At 35.6% G+C, this 27,493-nt stretch overlaps 1 long non-coding RNA gene across 1 annotated transcript; it reads left to right on the forward strand.

Annotated features, from left to right (window-relative positions):
* LOC136029466 (uncharacterized) lies at positions 1 to 26,106 on the forward strand. Its single transcript, XR_010618054.1, has 3 exons — positions 1 to 121; positions 19,314 to 19,585; positions 20,695 to 26,106. It is a non-coding gene; the product is annotated as an uncharacterized LOC136029466 (long non-coding RNA).
* Positions 26,107 to 27,493: the final 1,387 nt, after the last annotated feature.

Below are 27,493 nucleotides of genomic sequence, written 5' to 3' on the forward strand. Positions count from 1 at the left end.
ATCTCTCTCCTTTCCAGAGTGATTTGTGAAAAGACCGAGGAGACTGCGGGATGCGGATATGCAGGAGCTAACTCCACCCTTATATTTACCTAACTGTATCTACCACTAGTGTCTATGAAAGGTATTTAAATTTATGTGATCGCTAAAATTTAAAAGCGGCTGAAATTATATCGGGTTACACTTTTAAGATATCCTTTTAATTTAAAATTATCAGAGAACTGTATGTTGATCTTCCCAGCCGCAAAGGTCATAATATCACGGGTTGGCACATTCCTCTCTGAAAAAAATGGCACAAAAAAAGCCAAAATTTTATGGACCGCAGATTCTAAGAATTTTTAGGAGGATATTTATACAGCCTACCAGTCTGAAAGGCGGTTATGGCGTGCGGGATAACATTTATCGCTATAAATATAGCCCATAAAAGATGAACCGCTGCTCCAATAAAACTAATGGTCATAGAGCACCACATAGTTGCCCGCCATCTACCAGGGTTTTAGGAAACAGAGTCTTTTATACGAGGGAGTAAAAAAGACCTCAAAAAAGTTTTTCAGTTCCATCTTAACAGATATTGCTAAGTGAATTAAAAAAAGAACTATAGATAGCCCGCATTTTAAATGAATATTCACATGATTGGAGATTTAACCCGTGACCCAGCCACGTTAACCGCAATTTTTTTCAAAGGACAGAGCCAATAATAAAACTAACATCGGGAGGAGGAGGCACCACTAAAAAAAAGTAATTTATTTCATAATTCGAATAAAAAGTGCCTAGATACCTAATAAAATTTCAAAATTCAGAGGGTGGGCGTTATATCCTGTCCCCCTGCATATGCCCCGTCTATCCGCTCCAAAACTTAGCAAGATAATAGCGAAATGTGTGGCAGTAATTCTCCTCTATTTACTGTAACCCTAGAAATGAAATTAAAACAAGCAGAAATTAAATAAAAAATATTTGATAAAAATCAAAACCAACAGAAACCAAGGCCCCGTTATCAGCCCTCTCCCTAGTCAATACCCGAAAGTTTGAATTTTCCAATGCTTCAGGATCAAATGTTCGAACACTAGGACAACTGGAATGGATAAAAAGTATTTTTCACAATGCTTCAAAAATGGAAGCGCATTTGTTTAAAACAATCAAAATTTCAGTTCAAATGTTCTTAAAACGTAATCGATAAATAAACGATTTGCAATTACCAGTCTTTAGCAAAACAGCCTGTTATTGTGGGAGCTGTTTAATCTATTCCCATTTGTAGTCTTTTACTTATTTTGAATCCATCTGGTGCTCTCATGGGAAGTAATCATAGACACCCAAGCATATACCAATGACATAGATCACGATGCTTCGTCATTTTGAGATTTTCAATTTCTAACCGACAATATCCATTCTACCATCAACCTCTTTGGGATGACCATCAAGGTCTCAAAAGTGATAGCCTTGCGCAGCTACTTAAGCCATCGATAAAGGTGTATCCTAGCTTCCAGTTTGGAGGAGATAAAATAGGAGTGTCGAGGAATATACCTATCATGGTAGCTTACATACCTCCAACAATAACTACTCTAAAGACGTTTTAAGACGGGTAGCCTTCCATTTCTTTTCCATTATTACGCTATCATTAGTGCTTTTTTATTACTGGTCAAAATTGTCCTTGGTATTTTAAAGACGTGTTCCTAGGTCTTCGGTTTCCTAGGAATTTTTTAGTTGTTTATTTCATCTACATAAACTTCAAACCAGTAACCTCTCCCAACAATTGGCTGCATCTCCGTTCCTTCTATATATTAAATAAAAAAAAAACTAGTTTTTTTAACTGAAAGTAAGGAGCGACATTAAAACTTAAAACGAGCAGAAATTACTTCGTATATGAAAGAGGCTGCTTCCTCATCAACGCCCCGCTCTTTACGCTAAAGTTTGACTCTGTCTATCAATTCTTCTTTTTAAAACAGTAAAAAACTTTAGCGTAAAGAGTGGGGCGTTGATGAGGAAGCAGCCTCTTTCATATACGAAGTAATTTCTGTTCGTTTTAAGTTTTAATGTCGCTCCTTACTTTCAGTTAAAAAAACTTGTTTTTTTTTTATTTAATTTCTGAACGTTTTTGAATCAATGCATGTTTTGATTTTGGCTCTCCGCAGAGGAATAATTAAAACGAAATTTGCATTTTTTTTTTTTTTTGGTTAAATGGCTTTCTCATAATTTTGATCGAATGATTTTGAGAAAAAAAGAGCGAGGGAGGAAGCCTAGTTGCCCTCCGATTTTTTGGTTAATTAAAAAGGCAACTAGAACTTTTAATTTTTTACGAATATTTTTATTAGTAAGAGATTTACGTAACTTATAAATTAGCTTACGTAAAGAACTTTTGTATTCTCATATTTTTATTACATATATGAGGGGGTTCGCCCCCTTGTCAGATCCTCGCTCTTTACACTAAAGCTTAAATTTTGTCCCAATTCATTAAGAATGACCCCAGAATCACAAAAGCCGTAGAATAAATAGTTGAAATTACTAAAAATACTTTAACGTAAAGAGCGAGGTATTAGGAGGAGGTGAGCCCCTCAAATGGGTAATAATTTCTGTTTGTTTTAAGTTTTAATGCTGTTCCTTACTTCCAGCTGAAAGTACTTTTTCATATTTATTTTTTCATTGTGTTTTTAAATAATGCTAGTAAATCCTGCGCTCCCTTCATGGAGGTTTTCATCCCCCATGACAAATTATCGATGGAAAGTTCCCCCAGCATATCCCCCTCTTCTCAACCCCTCCCCCAACCAAAAAAATCCTCCTGAAAACGCCTGTACACTTCCCAATAACCATTACTATATGTAAGCATTGGTCAAAGTTTGTAACTTGTTGCCCCTCCCATGGGGACTGTGGGGGAGTAAGTCGTCCCTAAAGACATAGTTATAAGGTTTTTCGACTACGCTGAATAAAATGGCGATCTCAGAATTTTGATCCGTTGACTTTGGTAAAATAATTAGCGTGGGAGGGGGCCTAGGTGCCCTCCAATTTTTTTGGTCACTTAAAAAGGGCACTAGAACTTTTCATTTCCGTTAGAATGAGCCCTCTTGCAACATTCTAGGACAACTGGGTCGATACGATCACCCCTGGGGAAAAGAAAAAAAAAACAAAAAAACAAAAAAACAAATAAACACGCATCCGTGATCTGCCTTCTGGCAAAAAATACAAAATTCCACATTTTTGTAGATAGGAGCTTGAAACTTCTACAGTAGGGTTCTCTGATACCCTGAATCTGATGGTGTGATTTTCGTTAAGATTCTATGACTTTTAGGGGGCGTTTCCCCCTATTTTCTAAAATAACGCAAATTTTCTCAGGCTCGTAACTTTTGATGGGTAAAACTAAACTTGATGAAACTTATATATTTAAAATCAGCATTAAAATGCGATTCTTTTGATGTAGGTATTGGTATCAAAATTCCATTTTTTAGAGTTTTGGTTACTATTGAGCCGGGTCGCTCCTTACTACAGTTCGTTACCACGAACTGTTTGATTACTCATGTGGAAAAAATTCGTTTCATTTGCAAGATATCAAGCAATTAGTATTAGACTCTACTCATTGACCAAATCCAAAATTAGCCCTTCTCTATCAAACAGTTCGTGGTAACGAACTGTAGTAAGGAGCGATCCGGCTCAATAGTAAACGAAACTTTTAAAAATTGGATTTTGATACTAATAGTTACATCAAAAGAATTGGATATTTATGCTGATTTTAAATATATAAGTTTCATCAAATTTAGTCTTACTTATCAAAAGTTACGAGCCAGATAAAATTTGCCTTATTTTGGAAAATAGGGAGAAACACCCCCTAAAAGTCATAGAATGTTTACGAAAATTACATCATCGCATTCAGCGTATCAGAGAACCTTAATGTAGAATTTTCAAGCTCCTATCTACAAAAATGTGGAATTTTTGCCAGAAGACCTGTCACCCCAAATTTCCCCAAAATTGGAGGAAGGATGATGAGGGTTCGTGTTTATTTGTGTTTTTCTTTTCCCCGGGGGTGATTGTATCGACCCAGGGGTCCTAGAGTGTTGAGAGAGGGCTCATTCTAATGGAAACTAAAAGTTCTAGTGCCCTTTTTAAGTGACCAAAAAATTGGAGGGCACCTAAACCTCCTCTCATGCTCATTTTTTTCCCAAAGTCAATGGGTTAAGATCTTGAGATAGCCATTTTGTTCAGCATAGTCAAAAAACGTAATAACTATGTCTTTGGCGACGGCTTACTTCCTCACAGTCCCCGGGGGAGGGGCTACAAGTTACAAAGTTTGACCAGTGTCTACATATAGTAATGGTTATTGGAAAGTGTACAGATGTTTTCAGGGGAATTTTTTCTTGGATAGGGAGGGGGTTACATGGGAGGATCTTTCCATGGAGGAATTTGTCATGGGATGAGAAAATCTCCATGAAGGGGGCACAGGATTTTCTAATATTATTTAAAACAAAAAAAAAACAATGAAAATATAAATATGTAAAATGTTTTTTCAACTGAAAGTAAATAGCAGCATTAAAACAAAATGAACGGAAATTATTACACATATGAGGAGCTCATCTCCTCCTACACACCTGCTCTTTACACTAAAGTACTTTTAGTAATTTCAACTATTTCTTCAACGGCCTTTGTAATTCAGGGGTCATTCTTAAAGAATTGGGAGAAATTTAAGCTTTAGTGTAAAGAGCAAGGTATTAAAGAGGGGGCAAACCCTCTCATATACGTAATAAAAATATATATAGAAATTCGTTACGAAAGTTAATTCGGAAGTTACGTATATTTTTTATTAATAAAAAGATTCGTAAAAAATTAAAAGTTCTAGTTGCCTTTTTAAGTAACCAAAAGATTGAAGGGCAACTAAGCCTCCTCCCCCACTCCTTTTTTCTCAAAATCGTCCGACCAAAACTAAGAAAAAGCCATTTAGCAAAAAAAAAAATGCAAATTTCGTTCTAAGTATTCATGTGCAGAGAGCCAAATTCAAAACATGCATTAATTCAAAAACGTTCAGAAATTAGATAAAAAAACAACAGCTAAGAGCTCATATGGCACTTGTGACGAGGTCGGAAGAGCCAAGAGATCATATGGTATGAGCTCTAGCAAAATTCTAAGTATCAATAGATTGCTTTAAAAGGAAAATCATAGGCTTAATGCCGGTCGGGATTTAAAATAAGATCTCTGAGTCACGAGGTCCTTCTAAATATCAACATTCATTAAGATCCGATCACCCACTCGCAAGTTAAAAATACCTCAACTTTTCTAATTTTTTCTCTCCCTTCAGCCCCCCCCCCAGATGTTCGAATTGGGGAAAACGACTTTATCAAGTCAATTTGTACAGCTCTCTGACACGCCTACCAATTTTCATCGTCCTAGCACGTCCAGAAGCACCAAACTCACCAAAGCACTGAACCCCATCATCTAACTCCGCCAAAGAGAGCGGATCCAGTCCAGTTACGTCAGTCACGTATTTACGACATTTATAAGTATTTCCCAAGATTTCTGGTTTCCCCCTCCAGCTCCCCCCAATGTCAACGGATCTGGTCAGGATTTGAAATAAGAGCTAAGAGACATAGATTCCTTCTTAATATCAAATTTCATTAAGATCTGGTCACCCTTTCTTAAGTTAAAAATACCTAATAAATTTTTCTAACTTTTCCAAATTAACAACCCCCAGCTCCCCCAAAGAGAACGGATCCGTACCAATTATGCCAATCTCGTATCTATAACTTGTGCTTATTTCCCCCATTAAGTTTCACCCCGATATCTCTACTCTTAGCATTTTCCAAGTTTTTCCGTTTTCAAGATTACTGTTTCCCCCCTCCAGCCCTCTATTTCCCCGGATCCGATTTGAATTGAAAATGGAGCATCTGAGACATAAGATTCTTCTATATATCAAGTTTCATTGAGATCCGATCACCCCTTCGTAAAATACCTCGATTTCACGTTTTCCATGAATTCCGGCTTCCCCTTCCAACTCCCTTCAATGTTACCGGATCTGGTTGGGATTTAAAATGAGAGTTTTAAAGCACAAGATCCTTCTAGATATCAAATTTCATTATGATCTGACCAACTGTTCGTTAGTTACAAATACATCATTTTTTGTAATTTTTCGGAATTACCCCCCCCCCCCCAACTCCACCAAAGAGAGCGGATCGTGTCCTGTTATGTCAGTCACTTATCTTGGACTTGTGCTTATTTTTTCCACCAATTTTCATCTTGATCTCTCCGCTTTAAGCTTTATCCAAGATCCCCCCCTCCCTAATGACATTGGACTTGGTCGGGATAAAAAATAAGAGATCTAAATTTCGAGGTCCTTCTAAATATGAAATTTCATTAAGATACCATCACTCTTTCGCAAGTTAAAAATACCTCATTTTTTCTAATTTTTTAGAATTAACCTCCCCCCCCCCAACCCGCCAACTTTCGCAAGTTAAAAATACCTCAGTTTTTCTCATTTTTTAGAATTAACCTCCTCCTAACTCCCCCTAAGAGAGTAGATCCGTTCCGGTTATGTCAATCTCGTATCCAGGACTTGTGCTTATTTTTCCCACCAAGTTTCATCCCGATCCCTCCGCTCTAAGCATTTTCCAAGAGTTTAGGTTCCCCTCAACATCCCCTTTACCGGATAAGGTTGAAATTTAATCTAAGAGCACTGAGACATGATATCCTTCCGAACATCAAATTTTATTAAGATCCGATCACCCCTTCGTAAGTTAAATATATTTCATTTTTCTAATTTTTCAGAATTAACTCTCCCCTCCCCCCTTCCCAAAGATAGCGGATGCGTCCCGGTTATGTCAATCACGTATCTAGGACTTGTGCTTATTTTCCCCACCCGATCCTCGATCCCCACCCAAGTTTCATCCCGATCCCCCCACTCTAAGCGTTTTCCAAGATTTTAGGTCCCCCTCAATTTCCCCCAATGTCACCGGATCCAGTTGGAATTTAAAATAAGAGCTCTGAGACACGATATTCTTCCAAAATTCAAATTTCATTAAGATCCGATCATTCCTTCATAAGTTAAAAATGCCTCATTTTTCTAATTTGTTCAGAATTACCCCCCCCCCCAATTAATTTAGGCCACCATCCCCTCGATTCCCCTCAATGTCACCGGATCCAGTCGGGATTTAAAATAAGAGCTCTGAGACACGAGATCCTTCCATACTTCAAGTTTCATTAAGATCCGATCACTCCTTCGTAAGTTAAAAATACCTCATTTTTTCTATTTTTTCGAATTAACCGATCCCACTCCCCCCAGATGGTCAAATCGGGAAAACGACTATTTCTAATTTAATCTGGTTCGGTCCCTGATACGCCTGCCAAGTTTCATCGTCTTAGCTTGCCTGGAAGTGCCTGAAGTAGCAAAACCGGGACAGATAGACAGACCGACAGAATTTGCGATCGCTATATGTCAATTGGTTAATACCAAGTGCCATAAAAACAAGTCGCTATCACTGAAAGTATGGAGCGACATTAAGACTTAAAACGAACAGAAATTACTCCGTATATGAAAGGGGTTGTTCCTTCCTCAACGCCCCGCTCTTTACGCTAAAGTTTTGAACTCATTTTAAAAAGTAGATTTGAACGAAAGAGTCAAACTTTAACGCAAAGAGCGGGGCGTTGAGGAGGGAACAGCCCCTTTCATATACGGAGTAATTTCTGTTCGTTTTAAGTTTTAATGTCGCTCCTTACTTTCAATTATAAAAACTTGGTTTTTTTATTATTTAATAACCGGTTAGAAAACATGCGTAAAGTGTCTTACAACCGAAGCATAAGTTGAAAGAACATTCTTAATTCTTCACATTAATAAATCCTACAACGATAAAAGAATGTTTATCGAAAGGCAATGGGAACCAAATGGGGAGGAAAAACTCTCCCGGACTTATTGGAGATCATTTGGATAATATATTGGAGATTATGCTGATGATTTAAGCATGCTAGATGAAAGTGTGAGCAAAATGAATGAGCTTTCAGAGGTCTTGCGAGTTCGGTGTGCTAGAATAGGTTCGAAAATTAATGTTAAGAAGACTAAGTCTTTAAGGCTACAAATAAGTGAATATGAAAAGGTGACGTGGGGTAACGAAAAGATTGATCAGGTGGGCTTCTTCACTTACTTTGGTGGTATTATTAGTAAAGACGGTGGGACCAGTGAAGTTGTTAAACGTTGAATAGTAAAGGCTGAGGGTGTTTTTTTCACAGGTAAAAAAAAGTTTGAAAGAACAGGAAGATAAGTTTGAAAACCAAGATTAGAATATTGGAAGCTACAGTAGTGACAGCGGTCAAATATGGCTCTGGAGCATGGGCGCTCCGAAAGAAGGATGAAGATTTGATATATATTTTCCAAAGAAATTGCTTACGGATTGTTCTTTGTACCCGGCTGACTGACTGTATTTTTAACAGTTGGCTTTATGAAAAATGTGGATGTATCCCGCTTTCTTGGGCTATAATGAAAAAAATGTTGAGGACACGTTCGGTGGATGAAGGATGACAGATTGCCGAAGGTTGTCCTTTTTGGCCAACTGTCTAGGGCTGAACGGGAAGCAGGTCGTCCTCGTCTTTGGTGAGATGATGTCATAAAGAAAAAATAAAGGAAATGGGAACTTCATGGGAGGGTGTATTGAGGGAGGCTTTGAGTATATTGGCATGGAGGAGGGCCGTGTGTAGCTGTGTTGGCTTCAGGTGGCATGGTGCTGCAGTGAGTTTTTGTAGTAGTAGTAGCTGTAGTAATAGATAAACGGATGCTAACTTAATTAGTATCGGCTCATATTCAGAAAATTTACATATCTATTCTGCCAGTGACCCATCTTCTCCTGTTCTTCTTTTTATCCGAAGCAATCATAAAATGATTGCTTCATAAAATCATAATCATAAAAACGAATATTCTCTAATGATAATAGGATAGCCAGGGCAACCCAAAACTATAAAAGGGATCAATTATTTTTTTTGACAAAAAAAATCGAACTCATGGGCTCAAATCACATGCCACAGGGCTTTTGATATGCTTAATTTGATGGTGTAATGTTCATTCAATCCATTTCACTTTTTTGGATGCTTCTTTCCTTTTCGTAAAAAAGCAAAGTTTCCAGGGTAATTACTTTTGACGGTTAGTTGGTTTTCATGAATTTTTCGTATGCAGAATCACCACGAAAAGCCAATTCTTTCTAAATTTTATTTCTTTTGTACTTTTATCTGAACACCCTTTTTAGAATAACAGTTACTATCATCACGAGTTGCTCCTGACTTACAGTTTGTCATCACAAAGTTTTTGATAACGCAAAAACTGTTCAAGTTCAAAGAGACGGCGCTAGATTGTAAAGTTAAAAGCGAGATATAGCCCACTTTCCGATACCTGGTGTATATGTCAGAGTGTGTTGGTTCTTCTCTGCGTTGCACGATTCTAGCACGTCGTGCAACTTTATCCTACTTAGGGCAAATGATGCCCAGCGTATGCAAAAATTCCACCACGTGGGGCAATCGCGAAGTGGTGCATATAAATTTTAAAAGCGGATGCCCCCTTGGTTAAAGGTCTTTGCTGAGTGGTGCTATTTTTATGGTCTCAAATAATAACCCAACCACATAATATTTTTCAGCATGAATGTTCCAAACAAATTATCCCAGCAAAATCATCATACACGGCCAAATAATAGATCATAAAATGAGGTAAATTATCATTTGATATAATAATTATTGAATGAAGTTGCAACACTGGCCAATAACAAAAGCAACTATTACAATAATATATATCATTTACTGTGGATTAAAGTCACTTGACCGCAATAAAAAGTAAAACATTTTCTTATTACACTTGTTCTGTTAGTTCTAGCCTGCTGAATAATCACCTTTGGCAGTTGAAATTGCATGTTTTTGTTAATGATTTAAAGACATTTGAAGTCTAATTTCCTAGAAAACTAACGCTTTGTCGGTAAGTTTACGATTATTCAAATATTAATTATTCAGTTTAGTCTGTAGTTTGGTTCGTTTTGTCCGTCTTATACATAGAAAAGGGGGAGTTATTCTCTTTGCCGACAAATGTATTCCTGACATTTCATTTTATACGCAATCCCAATTGCCGTGCAACTCCACCCTTTATAAGGCTGTTTTTTGTATCTTTTTTTTTTTACTTTATTGTTGTGATTTCTAATTTGAACTTTTTCTCATCTTTGATAATGGGAATTTTCACAACTCCTTTTTTTTCTATTGTCATGTAATATTCTCAGAACATGTGGAAAGTAAAAAGAATTGCTCCTTACAATTAATAAATGTTTTAGTGCTAATCTAGCTACGACTGCATATTTTTTTCTTTTAAAATTATTTTTGTTTATTCGACTTCTGGCTCTAAGCAATGTAATTATTCAATGTAGGAAGCCTGTTAAAAAAAAAGGAAGGCTGGTAATGTTTCTTTAATGTGATATATTTCGGTGACTCTTATATTTAAAATGATGAATTGCTTTTGCATAGTTTTACAGGACAAGAAGTCCCAATCTTACATGTACAAAGGAAGTGCTAAGGTCTCCTAAAATACGTCTGAAGCCCCAATTAGGACGAATTGGGGTGGATAAGGTTAAGACCTAGGGCAGAGGAGAAAGGGTTTTTGTGTTACTTCTATTGCCATTCCAGAATATTACAGTTATCTTCCTTCTTTTGTCTCTAATTAAATAAAAAAAATAAGTTTATTTCAACTGAAAGTAAGGAGCGACATTAAAACTTAAAACGAACAGAAATTGCTTCGTATATGAAAGGGGCTGCTTCCTCATCAAGCAGTGTTCGTTTTAAGTTTTAATGTCGCTCCTTACTTTCAGTTGAAAAAACTTGTTTTTTTTTAATTTAATTTCTGAACGTTTTTGAATCAATGCATGTTTTGATTTTGGCTCTCCGCAGAGGAATAATTAAAACAATATTTGCATTTTTTTTTTGGCTAAATGGCTTTCTCATAAATTTGATCGAATGATTTTGAGAAAAAAAGAGCGGGGGAGGAAGCCGAGTTGCCCTCCACCTTTTTAGTTAATTAGAAAGGCAACTAGAACTTTTAATTTTTTACGAATCTGTTTATTCGTAAAAGATATACATAACTTATAAATTAGCTTATGTAAAGAACTTTTTATTCTCATGTTTTTATTACATATATGAGAGGGTTCGCCCCCTCATCAGTACCTCTCTCTTCACTAAATCTTAAATTTTGTCCCAATTCATTATGAATGACCCCTGAATCACAAAAGCCGTAGAATAAATAGTTGACATGACTAAAAGTACTTTAGCGTAAAGAGCGAGGTATTAGGAGGAGGTGGGCCCCTCGTATGGGTAATAATTTCTGTTCGTTTTAAGTTTTAATGCTGCTCCTTACTTCCAGCTGAAAATAAAATTTTCATATTTATTTTTTCCTTTTTTTTTAATAATGCTAGTAAATCCTGCGCTCCCCTCATGGAAATTTTCTTCCCCCATGACAAATTCCTCGATGGAAAGTTCCCCCAGCATATCCTCCTCTTCTCAACCCCTCCCACAACCAAAAAATCCTCCTGAAAACGCCTGTACACTTCCCAATAACCATTACTATATGTAAGCACTGTTCAAAGTTTGTAACTTGTAGCCCCTCCTACGGGGACTGTGGGGGAGTAAGTCGTCCCCAGAGACGTAGTTATAAGGTTTTCCAACTACGCTGAATAAAATGGCCATCTCAGAATTTCCGTTGACTCCTTTGATCCGTTGACTTTGGGAAAATAATTAGGGTGGGAGGGGGCCTAGGTGCCCTCCAATTTTTTGGTCACTTAAAAAGGGCACTAGAACTTTTCATTTCCGTTAGAATGAGCCCTCTCGCAACATTCTAGGACAACTGGGTCGATACGATCACCCCTGGGGGGAAAAAAACAAAAAACAAACAAATAAACACGCATCCGTGATCTGCCTTCTGGCAAAAAATACAAAATTCAACATTTTTGTAGATAGGAGCTTGAAACTTGTACAGTATGGTTTTCTGATATGCTGAATCCGATGGTGTAATTTTCGTTAAGATTCTATGACTTTTAGGGGGTGTTTCCCCCTATTATCTAAAATAACGCAAATTTTCTCAGGCTCGTAACTTTTGATTGGTAAGACTAAACTTGATTAAACTTATATATTTAAAATCAGCATTAAAATGCAATTCTTTTGATGTAGCTATTGGTACCAAAATTCAATTTTTTAGAGTTTTGGATACTATTGAGCCGGGTCGCTCCTTACTACAGTTCGTTACCACGAACTGTTTGATACCACGAACTGTTTGACAAGTGGTGTAATTTCTTTTAAAACCCTTTGGGGGGGGCAAAGTTTGAGCCAATTTTCCCGAATCAAGCGAAAATGAGAGCGAAACCTGAAAAATGAGCAATATAGTACCATAAAGGTAAAGAAGTACGAAAGAAACTGACCCGTTTCTGTGGATGCTTGAGTTATGCAGGCTTATCTTCGTTTTGAAAAGATTTTTGAATAAACTAAATTTAAGTTAGAGGAGGGGCAAAACGATGTCTGAGAGAGGTAGTTTCCCCCTCCCCCTGTCCCGTAGCAAATTACACCCCTGTCTCTAAAATTGTATGCAGGGAGAGGTCTCTTTAGGTTGAATTACCGTGAATTACCTGAATTACCGTGAATTACCGTGAATAACCTGAATTACCGTGATTTGTCACTTTCTATTTTTATATATCAAGCTGTAAATAGCGACGAAGACCACACTGCTTTTCCATTATAAACAACAAGTAGATCAATAGAGAAATTTATAAGACAGAGGATGACCCTATATCAAAGGTCCGTCCTCAGCAAAACAAGCGAAAAAAATAGATATAAAAGAACTCTAAAATAATTAGAAATAATTCTTTTAAAATAATTTAAAAGAATGTAATCTTTAAAAATAAAATATTTTCAAAATAGCCTAAGCATCATTACTTGAAGGAAGTTCAGCCAGGACTGGTACATCAAGCGGAGTGACAAAAGACAATTCATTCAAGTGGAATAAGAACATTTACAAACAAGCTCTTAAACCTAATCCTGCCTTTTTGACAGCCAGCCTAGAAGGTCTATGTGTAACAGGTTGAGCGGAATTCTTTACTGGTTTTTTAACATAATTTGTTAACTCATTTTTAATTAAATATGTGTATAAGGCATTAAGTGAATATTCCCCCAAATCACTAGTTAAAGAAATATTACTGTGCATTTTGATTCTAACTTCAATTACCTTTCGAACAGCATGTTTTATGCCTAAATCATTGCTCATAGGAAAAGTTTCTTCGAAAGTTATTTTATAGGTAGGAGTATCAAAAATATGACTGCTTAAAACAAAATCAAAAGAAATATTTGTAGTATTAGGATTTAAAACTTTAGTTATGTCATCTCTGTGCTGTTGCAAGCGTTTTTCTAAATTTTGATGGCTTCTACAAGCAAAGTACTTGCCACAGTCACATGATCTTTGATAAAATTTTCTTTGGCGAGTAACTGGGGTTATATCATTACCAGAGTTTAAGAAGTTCACGATTTTAAAATTATTAGTAAATACTACATTCAAATTATTTTGTGTGCAAATAAAATAATTTGACATACCAGTCTTGGTTGAATTTCCGTCTAGTAATGATGCTACAACTGTTTTGAAAATATTTTAGTTTTAAAGATTATATTTTAATGTGAGTTCTTTTATGTTTTTTTTTCTTTTTTTTGCTGAGGATGACCCTTGGATATAGGGTCGAAATATTCATTCAATGCTGCATTCCACTCTCTTATAAATTTCCCTATTGATCTCCTTGTTGTTTAGGAATCAAGCTGTGTTTAAAAATCCCGATAAAGTTGGGATTATACGCTAAAATTTTAGTTGATCTCAATTTAGATCCTCTGATGTGGCCACTAAATTATAAGCTGTTTATCGCTTCTCTTCTTCTTTGTTTTTTTTTTTTCATTTTTAGCACTGCGTAGCCCGCATAGAACTCTGTACCAACGTAGATAAGCCATTGCCTAGGTGACCAAAAAAAATTTGACCGTTACAGATCTTAAATTATCTTTGGTTTTTAGAAACTAAGTAATTTAAATCAAATAAATTCACCTGGATAATTTTACTACTTCTAGAGCCCCTGAGGTATAAACTTTCCAATTCAATAGCAGTAGTGAGGTCTATTGGGATTCTGGAAGCCAGATAGGGGGTAAACTATTAGATTTAGACTTTATAATACAAGAAACGATATACATAAATCTTATACAAAGGAGACAGTGAGGCAGCTCGTTTTGTCTCCTTTAACAATAGAAAGAGAAAAAAAGAAGGAATTACACCTCAATAATTCACACGGAGTACATAGAGAAAGAGAGAGAGAGAGAGAGAGAGAGAGAGACAGAGAGAGAGAGAGAGAGAGAGAGAGAGAGAGAGAGAGAGAGCTAAAAAGCAAAAAAAAATCAACTCATGGAGACACGGATGGAACTTGTAAACTTTTTTTTGGCTGAGGATGGCCCTTGGATATTGGGTCGAAATATTCATTCAATGCTGCATTCCACTGTCTTATAAATTTCCCTATTGATCTCCTTGTTGTTTAGGAATCAATCTATGTTTAAACATCCCGATTAAGTTGGAATTATACGCTAAAATCTGAGTTGATCTCAGTTTAGATCCTCTGATGTGGCCACTAAATTATAACCTGTTTATCGCTTCTCTTCTCCTTTGTTTTTTTTTTCATTGTTAGCCCTGCATAGCATGCATAGAACTCTGTACCCACGTAGATAAGCCATTGCCTAGGTGACCAAAAAAATTTGACCGTTACAGATCTTAAATTATCTTTGGTTTTTAGAAAGTAAGTAATCTAAATGAAATAAATTTACCTGGATGATTTTACTACCTCTAGAGCCTCTAAAGTATGAACTTTCCAATTTGATAACAGTAGTGAGGTCGACTGGGATTCTGGAAGCCAGATAGGGGTTAAACTATTAGACTTAGACTTTATAATACAAGAAACGATATACAAAAATCTTATACAAGAGAGACAGGGAGGCAACTCGCTTTGTCTCCTTTAACAATAGAAAGAGAAAAAAAGAAGGAATTACCCCTCAATAACTTAAACGGAGTTCATAGAGAAAGAGAGAGATAGAAAGAGAGAGAGAGAAGCGAAAAAATCGACTCATGGTGACACGGATGGAACTTATAAACTAATTTCTAAATAAATCACTTTACATTCAGTCCCCGATACTATAGGCAGAAAGAACTGTTTTTTCAATTTCTTTTTATATGTATAGAGTGATGGTGACTCACTTATTAAATCAATTAGTTTATATTTATTGGCAATTTTAGGAAGTTGGTATCTTAAACTTAGTTTTGATCTTTCATGTTTAATAAAAGGAAAAGAAACTTATTCTTTGCTCTTGATAAATGGCTTTGTTTATTTTCAACCATGAGTTTCATGCTATTGAAAAAATTATCCCAACGCTGGATTTCTAAAAGCCATATGCCTATATTAAGGTGAAAAATTTGTTCTAAATGAAGAATATTAAGAAATAAAAAAGATGTTTTGGTTTCAGATAATTCTTTTGTCTTCCTAGGGTGTGTTAAAAAAAAGATCCAGGATTCTTATTGACTGGTTTTGGACAATTTGGAGTCTTCGTAAATGTAAATGGAATTTTAACATCCAAACGGTCGAGCAATATTGAAAATAGCATTCAACTAATGAAAGATATAATTTTCTCATTATTTGGTGAGGAAACAGGAACTTTACTCTATGCAAACAACCGAGATTCCTGGACACTGTTGCCTCGAGTTTATTAATACGTGCCTCAAAAGACAGAGGAGAGTCAATGTAGATACCTAAATATCTAAATACATCCATTTTTTTATGGAAGAAGTTCCAATGCTAATAGTTTTAAAAGACACACGCTTTACTGCTCTCAAACTTCTCCTAAACACCACAAATTCCGACTTCTCTAGATTAGGTATTAGTCGATTAGCATGAAACCAAGAATTTACATTTAAAGCAACAGTTTCGAGGACCACTATTAGGTCCTCCTCGTTGCCAGCCTTCAAACTAATTGCTGCAAACAATATTGGTAATTCATCGTCCGAAGGCATGCATTTTGGAAGGTCATTTGCGTAGATAAAAAAGTAACGGCCCCAATACAGACCCTTGTGGAACCCCTATATTTTCTAAAGGGAAAATATGAGATGATTCCTCACCAACTTGGACTGTAAAACTTCTTTCTAATAAATAAGATCTCGCTAACTCAAGAGCTATTCAACGAATTCCTATATTTTCCAACTTATCAAAAAGAATTGTTCTATTGTATCAAAAGCTTTTTTAATGTCAAAAAATATAGTTGCCGCAAAATAACTATCATCCATAGCATCTGATAAGAAATTATGTAAAGCAGCTACTGCTTGCTATGTTGACCTACCATGCAAGAAAGCAAAGTGATTGGGAGAAAAACAGGTCCTTTACCAGAAATTAAGTAAATCTACTCTTTGTTATTTTTTCCAAAATTTTAGAAACAGGTGATAAAATAGTAATAGGCCTATAATTATTTGGATTATCTTTATCGCATTTTTTAAACAAAGGTAAAACCTTAGCTACTTTAAGACAAACTGAAAAAAAAACATTTTTCATGCAAGAATTAAAAATAAATAAAAGTGGCTGACAAAGTACTTCAGCTAATTCTTTAAACAGAGAAGACGACATACCATCACATCCTATCGAAAATTCGTTTTTCAAACTAGTAACAGCTCTTTGAAATTCCAAGAACTGGATAGGGTACATAAATATAGTCTTATCTACTCTATATGGAATATATTTTCTATGATTATGTGTTCCAGCAGAAATTTGATCCACCAGATCACGTCCAATTTTCCTAAAATGGTTAGCAAATGCTTCTACCATTACTCTCTCATCCGTTATTTTAACTCCTTCATTAGTTGTAATGTGGGATTGAATGTTTCTTGTTTTGACATTATTTATTCTTTCATATATTATTTTCCATGGTTTCCACGGTGAATTGCATTCGCGAAATTTCCTTTGATAATATTTTGCTTCTGCCTCTCTGAGAGAAAACGTTAGCCGATTTTTATATTTTTTAAAGTTTTCAATGTTACTTTCATTCAGATACGCCATCTTCACCTTATATAATCTATTTTTTTCCTTTATACTATATAACAAGCTTTCAGTAACCCGTGTCTTACGAGGTAAATCCTGACATTTTCTTAATATCAAAGGATATAGTTGGTCAAATATTTGGTCAAACTTACTATAAAACAAAACAATTAACTGATTCCGGTCTGTAATATTTAATAGATCACTCCAATCTATATCTCTTATTTTTATTTTTATTACAGCTACTAATCCATCAAGATATTATTACGCACACTTGGGTCAGATACGATGCTAAAGCACACGTGTATAGTACACCTACGTAATAGGAAATGTTTTCAAGTGTCTTCTATATCATAGGGAAATTTTTTTTTCGAGATTGAGGCGTCTATTTCTTAGAAAACCAAAAGGTGTAGGGAAAAACTCTCAAAGCCTGCCAAATCAGAATTTCCTTGGCTGTAAAATAATAAGATAAGCTTGTTACATAATAGGGAGTATTTAAAAAGCCTTCAGGGGGCCTGGCAAATAAGGATTTCCTCTAAAATACCTTCAGGGTCCTCCCTCAAGTATGGGCACGGTCGTTACATCATCCCGATAATTTTATGCTTTACGACCATTTCGTGTTAGCAAGCAAGATATTTTCGACGCTATTTTCTATTGCTAGAACTGCTAGAGAGACTATTGATGTTCCTATGAACTATTGCTTGTTGGTATCCCCCAATTTTCAGGAAAACAGAAGCGTCATCCGCTTTTGTTCTAACGAGAACTGAATAATTTCTTATTGTCTCCTGGGGTATAAAAATGGGTATTGAAAAAATCCTCCCCATCAATATTCTATTAGATTTTGAACGTAACACAACAAGATTTTATAAAAACGGATATGCCTGAAAAATATCAACAGGTAAGCCTCTTTCTATATACCCTTTCCCCCCACAAATTAGGTTTGCATACAGAAATTTAACCTACCGTAATTCTTAATGTTAGATAAATAATTAAAAACCCCTTCCGTCCCACTATTGCACAGTTCTCTTGGTGTCAAATTAATTTTATTTCTATTGTGATATATATGCTTTTACCCCTTCTGCTCTTTCGAAGAACTTCTCCGCTATTCGAAGCATGCTCCATCAGCGGTCTAAAATTGTATAAGCTGACAGATGTGTTTAAGCTAAGTTAATTATTACCCCTCGTGCATGGGATTTATTTTAGCTTAGACCTTATTTACCGCCGGCTGGTATCATCTTGTATATGGTTAAACAATTGCACGAAAAGGCTAGCTTTTAACATCTAAATTCATCTGGAAAATCAGATGCCTTTAGTTCAATAGTAACGTAAAATGATGTTAAAAAATAATGCTATATTTACACTAAATCTTTGATTTTTAAGCGGGTGGCCTTTTTCCATATTCAAATTCTGACTAGTTTCATTTTAAGCGGTCAATATCTATTCACTAAGGAGGACAAACAAGTTATTATTCGTTAGTTAGTCGTGAAAATGGAGCGAATATTTAAAGGGAAAAGTATATTCTTTTCGCACGGAAAATGTCGGTATAGTATGATATTTATCTATACGTCAATGAAGTTGTTCACATCGAATATTCAAAGCAAATCAGGGTTTTTGGAGAGTAATTTACGGAGGAAAGTCTTTTTATATTTTCATTGAGAATGCAGTGAAACGGCAAATCTCTTCCCCCTAGAAGTTAAAAATTAGATTTCGTTCCTCTTTATTTTTGCAAGCTGACATCGCTTCCTTACCCTGGTGTAATGAAGGAATGGGAGCAGTTAGACCTGAAGTGACTTTGAGAAAGCAATAAATAGGAAATTTGCAAATGTAAAGGAATTAGAATTTTAAGGCTCAGGGTATTTGGAAAATTAAAAATTTTGTTTTTATTGCAAGAATTTTAATGATATGCTTTGGGATATGGGTAGCCATAGGTAAGCTACTGGAAGCTCAAGTGCGAAATACGTTTGAAAAACAGATTTCCTTTTCTATACTATAGCAACAATAAAAAAATATGTTTACAGATCAAATTTTTCGGTTAAATACCCCATTACTAAGGCTAAGAAAGTTTAAATTCCACCTAGAAAAAAGGGTTTACACATTATTTGCCTTCTATAGTCCATTATCATTACATCGTTTTTCGGAGGACCCCCCGCAGTCAAGATGGGTAGGGGTGCAATGAGCTAAACACAACTGGCTACATATTGAAAATTAAATTTATATTTTCAGTTAATAGAAAAGTAAAATTTAATTTTTTTTTAGGGAAATTTGGACCAATGTCCCCTCTTCCAAAAAGGGCAAGGGCAAAAGTTGCTACAACCACAGCTCTGTAAAGTCTGGGGACGGGCCCTTCACCTCCCAAGCAATATGAAGATTCGAGGCCTTCCACCATCCCCCAGCCCCATGGAAGTACAGTTGCTAGGCCTTCAAGACTTCTGATCCCCATACAAGAAAAGAATGCGCCTCCTTCTGTCCCCCATGCCCACCATGGGGAGAACGTGGTCACCATACAAGATGGAGCTGTAAATTGTAATGTAAGTGTAAATTCTTTGATATTTACTGTAAAGCTAATTTGTTAGCGTTAAAAATCTAATGTATTTTTCGCATGGGGAAAATAGCTAGGATGTTAGTAATTTTATTCGCCACCTCTGGTGGGAGGTTTGATGGTATCGCCCATCCTAAAAACCTAGATTTCTTTCCAGCTTAATAATGGGGAAATATCAGGACCCTCTTGATAGTTTTGAGAGGCTTTTGAGGAGCCCCTCGGTCTTAAAAGAAACAGCTCAAAGTAACACTTTTTTCGCCTTAATAAAAGATGGGTTAGCTAGGATCTTGTTGTTTCTGAAAAATAATGTATTCTTCTAGAGATTAACTATACCCTTTCAAATAGATTAAAATAAGATATTTTAAAATTTACCTAGTGATATTTTTTTTACCAATCCTGCTTACTAGGGTGAATTTAGTTTGATGTTTTGTATTTGACATGTTTTTCAAAACATATAAAAAGAAACTTTTACGCATGGTGGAGTTCTAAAATAGTAGAAAATCGAGAGAGCCAATGTTCGCTGGCTCTGAGAGGGGGTTTACTGGTATTGCCCATCCTAAGAATTTGGTTTCGTTTCAGCCTAATAAAGGTTTTGAAGGGCTTTTTAACGCTAAATAGTAATTTTTTCTGGGATCTATTAGAATATTTATGATGTTACACATCTTTAAAAAGTAACACATTCCTTTTGGGCTAATAAAGTGAACCCCAAGTCTAATAGTCTTAGGGAAGACCCCAGGGAAACAGCTAAAAATGAGCCATTGCTTTTGGGTTAATAAAAGAGGGGAAAATTAGGGTTATCCTGCTTCTAGAAATAGTGTATTCTAATGTTGAAAACTTACACTGTTGAAAGGAAGGAGGATTTGAGGGCATTACTCAATAGTTTTGTCATAACCATGACAATACACAATTCACTTTAGATTAATAAAGGGAAAATATATATAGGCTCTCGGCAGTCCTAAAAAATAAGTAATATAACACATTCTTTTCAGGCTAATAATGGGCCCCCGGCCGATGTTGCTGGTCCTTTGATTAATACTCTTTTCACAGCTTAAAATCATAATTGCTTCATGGTGATAAAAATTCTTATTCTTTTTCCAGGCCACCAATGATGACTTTTACCCCTTAAGTGAGGACTGGTTTGCGGAACTCCTGGGGAGCAGAGTAGAGCAAACCTCGACAATTGACAAAAACTCCCCCTCTGTATTTTTTAAGATGTTTTAAAAATTATAATACTTGAAACGTAAAGAGGGCGCACTCTACCCATATTTATGCGGTTATTTCCGATATTAAATATGTAATTGGTAGTGTGAGAGCTATAGGTGCGAATGGTTAAATTATGGAATTTTTGATCGTAAGACCTATAAGTAGTAGCGTGGTCTCAATGCATCCGAAGGGAAACTCTTGAGTATAATGTATTCTTTTTTCAGCCTAATATAAATTCTTTCACAGGATGAAATCAAAAGTGTTTCAGGTAGCTATTAAGCTCTCATTATTTTCTAGGTTAACATACAAGCATTACCGGGGGAATTTCTTCTCAATTTATGTACATCGCCACCAGAGAATATTGAACGTCAGGGGGTTTTAAGTTTGGGGGTGAGCCCTATTAGTATACTTTCCCCTAATTCTGATGTATACTTTTGTGAAGGGTTAATGCCTGTATGCAGATTTTTTAGACAATGTCTTAAACTAAGTGCCACCTGACGAGGTCGAGAGGATGCTAGGTGAACAAGTGCCGACCCCTTAGCAGTGATATGTGGAACCTGAAGAAAGTGGTTGTGGCTCACCTCCTATTTTACCTGAATTGTATTTAGCAAACTCTGCTTTGTGCAATATTTATGTATTTGGAGCTGAGTTTGCAGACCCATTTAATACTCTTACAAGTGGTAGTATCCCTACAAATCCAGCAGATATAGCACACTCCTATTTCAGCAAGATTCGGGCACTTCTTGAACGACACTTTCGGGAGGGGGTAGGGACAGCATTAAAGCATCCATCACTCAAAAACTGTTTTTAAATGAAAAGTTAGGTAATCTGTACACGCATTACCTACATACAGAGATACGGACGCTTCATTCAGACCTATATAATTTTGAGGCTGTTTTTTTGTACTGGTTGGGTAGTATTTTTAATAGGGTGGAAAATTGCAATGAAAATGGGATTTATAGAAAATTCAGATGTTAATGCAACAAAATTTGAAAAGGAATTTGTTTTAAGAGGCGGTGGGGGAGGTGTAACATATAACGCATATTTAAAGGGTTGTAAAGGTGTACAACGTTTCTCTTTCGATACGGGCTTAGAGTGCTTCAAGTACGCGGTCCTTATTGTAGCCCATAAACCCACGGCAATGGATGCCACTATGACACTTTTGGACTACTTGGGAGTTAATGGTGGTGGAGTAAGGTTAGAGTTTCCTAAAGTCAATTTCAATTTTTAAAGGGACAATATCCTGTAACATTCAATGGGATAGCTATTCTTGAGAGGGACAGTGAGCATTTAAAGATTAGAGTTTCAATTTTACGGTATGATACAGAATATGAAGAGGGTTAACTTAAAGATGAAAAGGGGTTCTATATTCAGTAAGGGCTCCAATCCATTGAATAGGTAAAACACTGGGTATGATTTCTTTACGAGCCTGCGAGGAAACTCTATTCAATTGGACACATTTTTCCAATTTCACACATTAGTCGGGTTTTAAGTCAAAGGAAGAAGAAAAGTTCACGTCATTAGTGTCCAGTGGGTCTATCAGCTTTCCTAAAAGAATTAAAATTAAAACATCACTTTATGCACTGCAAGCGTCACGGATACCAGTCCCTGGAGACGGTTTTGGTCGACAATACCATCTTGTTGGTTAAGAATTTTTGGAATTCACTCATGCAGAGCGATATGGTGACATAAGACATCAAAGATAATTTCTTAAACTTCATTGGCCTGCCATAACTTTACCTACCATAACCGCTAAAAATTTAATAAAATTAATTAAAGAGCAAAAATTAAGGAATTAAAATCAGATTTCTAACAAATATTAAAGTTGTTTTTATTTCTCAGTTGTTCGTTAGTTTACGACGTTGGCAGTTCAAATTTGTTTGGATTTGGCGCAAATGTCGGATATTGGCGAATAACTCACTTTATTGTATATAATTTTTTTTTTGGTTTTGGTTTTTCCTTGATCATATTATTTTGTTCGCCCTGAAGAAGCGAGGAGGTTGTTCTGTCGAAATATACGTTTCTGTATTTTCTTCTGTAATTTCATTTTGCCTTTAAAAATCCCATTTTTGATCGTTTTCTTTCTTTATGAGACCTAAAAGAAAAACTCATGGACGTGTACAATTCATCAAACTCGAATCGTGTTAAAGAACTTGCAGCCAAATGCAGTCTCTTATGCCCAAAGGCAAAAAGACTCGAGTAATACCATGCAATCGGTAGAGGTACTTGAGACACTGGTTGGGGAAAATTGTTTAGGCGCTGCTATGGTTGCACTTATTAAAACAGCTAATAGGTCAATTTCACGGCTGCGCAATTCAAATTATCCAATGACTGTATCACCAGAGGATGAGTTTGCGATTAAAAATAAAGGTATGTGTTGGGTGTGTAAGGAAGAATTTGTTGATGGTAGTGGAGATATTGTAGTTTGCAACCTTGATCACTTAGGTAATTCCTTCCACAGCCCCCCGGGAATGGGCTATAACTTATCCAAGTTGTCCAGTGTTAACATATAAGGTTTTTCTGGAAGGAATGTTCGAATTCATCTTGAGTTAAATAGTTCCTACGTTGAAGCAGTTTTTGCTGATATTAGCAAAGCCTTTGACAACTTGGATCATCAGTCAATTATTGATAATTATTGATCTTTAGGTGCCAGAGATTTTGATTTACGTATGGTAGCTAGTTTTCGTCTGGTCGTGAGCAATTTGTAGTCCTCCCTAACGGAGATTCATCTGGTTCTACCTTGATTTACTGTGAAGAACCTCATGGGACCAATATTGGTCCTTAAGTATTTTTAACTGTTTTTAATAATGTTTTACCAAGTTTTGACAACGTTTTTAAATTTTGCAGATGATTTGACATTACTTTACCTTTGTCAAACCTCTAATACTTTGGACGTTAAAACTTGACTGACTTATTAACAACTTAAAGAATAATCTTGACAATGTTAAACTAAACCTAAGCATACCCAAAAGTTCAATGCTATTCTTCTTTTAAAAAAAATATACCCCCTATCAAAAATTACCTTTGCATGCCAAATTTGAATACTGTTAAACTGCTTGGTGTGCAGTTGGACAATGACCTTAAATGGAAGTCCGACACTTCTCTTTTTATTTAAATCTGGTATCTTTCTCCTTAAATCTATCTTCCTCCCTTCTCAAACGGTTCTCCAAATCAATCAAGAACCTTAAAATAATTTATTGTTCTTATACAAGACCCTGTCTTGAATATGCTTGTCCTGTCTGGCACCCTGGGTTGACCAAAGACCAATTTTCCAAAATTTAAAGCATTCAAAAAAGAGCAATAAAAATTATACTTCCTATGCTACATACGATGAAGATTTGGCTAGACTTGAACTTACTACTTTGGGATCACGACGTCTCATCCTTACCATGAACTTTGGTTACAAGTGCCTTATTTCTGACTATGGTAGACGTGAAATGTTGACCATGAGGTACAGAAAATCTTTTGTTCCCTATTTTGTTTCATATTTTAATAACTGATTTATCTTTTTCTTTTATGTTTATCCCCTAAAATCTGTTTTATCATTGTAACTGTTTTGACGTGCTTATGCTAGCTTGTGTGCTATTTTAGCCAATAAATCATATTCTTTTATTTTTTATTTACTTTGGAGAGGTCTCATTCGATTGAGAATTGAAAGTTCTATCTCCCTGTTTAAGAACTAAAAGTCATCAATGGGTAACTAGCCCCCATCTTCACCCCTCTTCTCCCCAAATCCATGTGGTCCAAATTTTAAGGTGGCAATTTTGTCCAAGGCCCAATAACTATACTTCCGGGAATAAATCGCCCTCCCCCGTACGACAAAGGATGTAAGTTATGCAAGTTACTCATTGTTACTTTGATTACTTTCATACTTTGTTTACTCTGTTACTTTGATACTTTTCTTACTTTGATAGTTTGTTACTTTGATATTGTTACTTTGATAGCAGTTTTGATACTTCAATGAAACTATGATACTGAAAAAAAGATGATTTTGAAGTGTTGAAAAAAACTTAAAAATTTGGCAATCAAAAACGACCAGAATTTAATAATAAAAAAAAACTTTCCAAAAAAGAAGGTTTTCAAAGAAAAAGGCCATATTAAGCCGAAGATCAGCAGGTACTATTAAAGAATAAATTAAACCAAGAACGAACAGAAATTAAATAAACAATCATATCAAATAAGCAAACAGCAATTACTATTATAAATGAATGAATAAATTCTAAAATCACCTTGTCCTTACAATCCCTGAATTGATATTGATGCTCTCTTCAAACCTAAGTTTTCTTAACGGTGTTGCATAATAAATAGTTGCAAAAATCCATAAAAATAGATTCTCGAAGTAATTACTATAAGCTCAGAGTATTTACTATATTTGCCAAATCATGTTTCTTGAGAAAATGTTAATTACGTTAAAGTAAAACAAAAATACTAATTTTACTGTTCAATAGAATTTTTGCCAATACCTTGTTGCTAAGACTTAATCGAGATAGTTTATGCTGTAATAATATTATCATGTTACTATATCAGCTTGCAACTTTCCCGTAAACCATCAACGAACAAGGAGCAAAAATTTGGCAAAAACTAAAAACGGAATATACCATATTTTATTTATGATATTATTCATTTCATATAAAAAATTGATTTTTTAGAGTAAAGTAAAGTGTTTTTGTACATTTACAATAAAACCAATGCTACCCCAAACCTCCTTTTTTGTAACCTATTGCGTGACAAATTGTCTGAGAATTTTGAAAAATATGCTCTCAACGTAATTGTCATAAACTCAGATTATTTACTTTATTCGCCAAACTATACTCCTGAGCAAAAGTTAATTACAAAAAAAGTAATAAAATAAAAATTTTATTGTTGAACGTTCTATTCAATTACACATAGTCTCAAATGACTGTCCGGTAGTTTTTAATCAGCATAACTTATGACAAAGGGTATTTTTCTTTTGAAATTTGAATATCCGTTCATAAGAAAATATTTGTCTTACAGATTTTATGTGATTAAAAATATTTATTATAAACTTTTATTATACAATGTTTTTCTTTTACAGAAAATAACATCAAGACTTTTATCCATTTTTAAGCCTATTCAACGCTTTACAATTTAACCAGCAATATCCAAGAAAACATAACCTAACAATTAATAAAATATATTTCTAAATATGTCTATAAAACGTCTATAATAATATATGCCTAAAAAAGCTAATTGATACCAAAATAAACTTGACGAAGTGAAGCTGGGAGAAGAAGCTAATATTAGTAGCCTATCCCAAAGTATCTGCGTAACCAGCGACCAAATGCATACAAAAAAGATCTTCAAGGGCAAAAAAAAAAAAAACAGATTTATATTTTTCATAAATAGTTTGCAAAGAAAACAATAAGACTTAATAGCCAAATATTTCTACTTGATGGCTATAAAAAGTATAATAAACAAGAGCTAAGAGCCCATATGGCACTTGTGACGAGGTCGGAAGAGCCAAGAGCTCATATGGTATGAGCTCGGGCAAAATTCTAAGAATCAATAGATTGCTTTAAAAGTAAGATCAGAAGTTTAATGCTGGTCGGGATTTAAAACAAGAACTTTGAGTCACGAGGTCCTTCTAAATATCCAAATTTATTAAGATCCGATCACCCACTCGCAAGTTAAAAATACCTCAATTTTTCTGATTTTTCCTCTCCCTTCAGCCCCCCCCCCCCAGATGGTCGAATGGGAGAAAACAACTTTATCAAGTCGATTTGTGCAGCTCCCTGACACGCCTACCAATTTTCATCGTCCTAGCACGTCCAGAAGCACCAAACTTGCCAAAGCACTGAACCACACCCCTTAACTCCCCCAAAGAGAGCGGATCCAGTCGGGTTACGTCAATCACGTGCCTACGACATTTATGAGCGTTTTCTAAGATTTTCGGTTTCCCCCTCCAACTCCCTCCAATGTCAACAGATTTGTTCGGGATTTGAAATAAGAGCTCTGACACATGAGTTCCTTCTGAATATCAAATTTTATTAAGATCCAGTCACCCGTTCTTAAGTTAAAATAACTCATTTTTTCTGTTTTTTCCAAATTAACAACCCCAAGCTCCCCTAAAAAGAACAGATCCGTTCAAATTATGTCAATCACATATCTATAACTTTTGCTTATTCTTCCCATCAAGGTTTCCCTCTCCAGCTCCCCCCAATGTCACCAGATCTGGTCGGGATTTAAAATGAGAGTTCTAAAGCACAAGATCCTTCGAAAGATCAAATTTCATTAAGATCTGACCACCCGTTCGTAAGTTAAAGTATCTCATCTTTTCTAATTTTTCCTAATTACTCCCCCCTCAAATCCACCAAAGAGTGCAGATCCGGTCCGGTTATTTCCGTCACAAATCTTGGACTTTTGCTTATTCTTCCCACTAAGTTTCATCCTGATCTCTCCGCTTTAAGCGTTTTCCAGTATTTCCGCCCCCCCCCCAATGACACTGGATCCGGTCGGGATTTAAAATAATAGATCTGAGTTACGAGGTCCTTCTAAATATGAGATTTCACTAAGATCTGATTACTCCTTCGTAAGTTAAAAATGGCTCATCGTTTTCTAATTTTTTAGAATTATCCTTTCCCCCTCCCTAATTTCCCCAAAGAGAGCGGATCCGTTCAGGGTATGTCAATCACGTATCTAGGACTTGTGCTTATTTTTCCCACCAAGTTTCATC

The sequence above is a fragment of the Artemia franciscana genome, chromosome 7 (genome assembly GCF_032884065.1).
Source record: "Artemia franciscana chromosome 7, ASM3288406v1, whole genome shotgun sequence".
Taxonomy (NCBI): Eukaryota; Metazoa; Arthropoda; class Branchiopoda; order Anostraca; family Artemiidae; genus Artemia; species Artemia franciscana.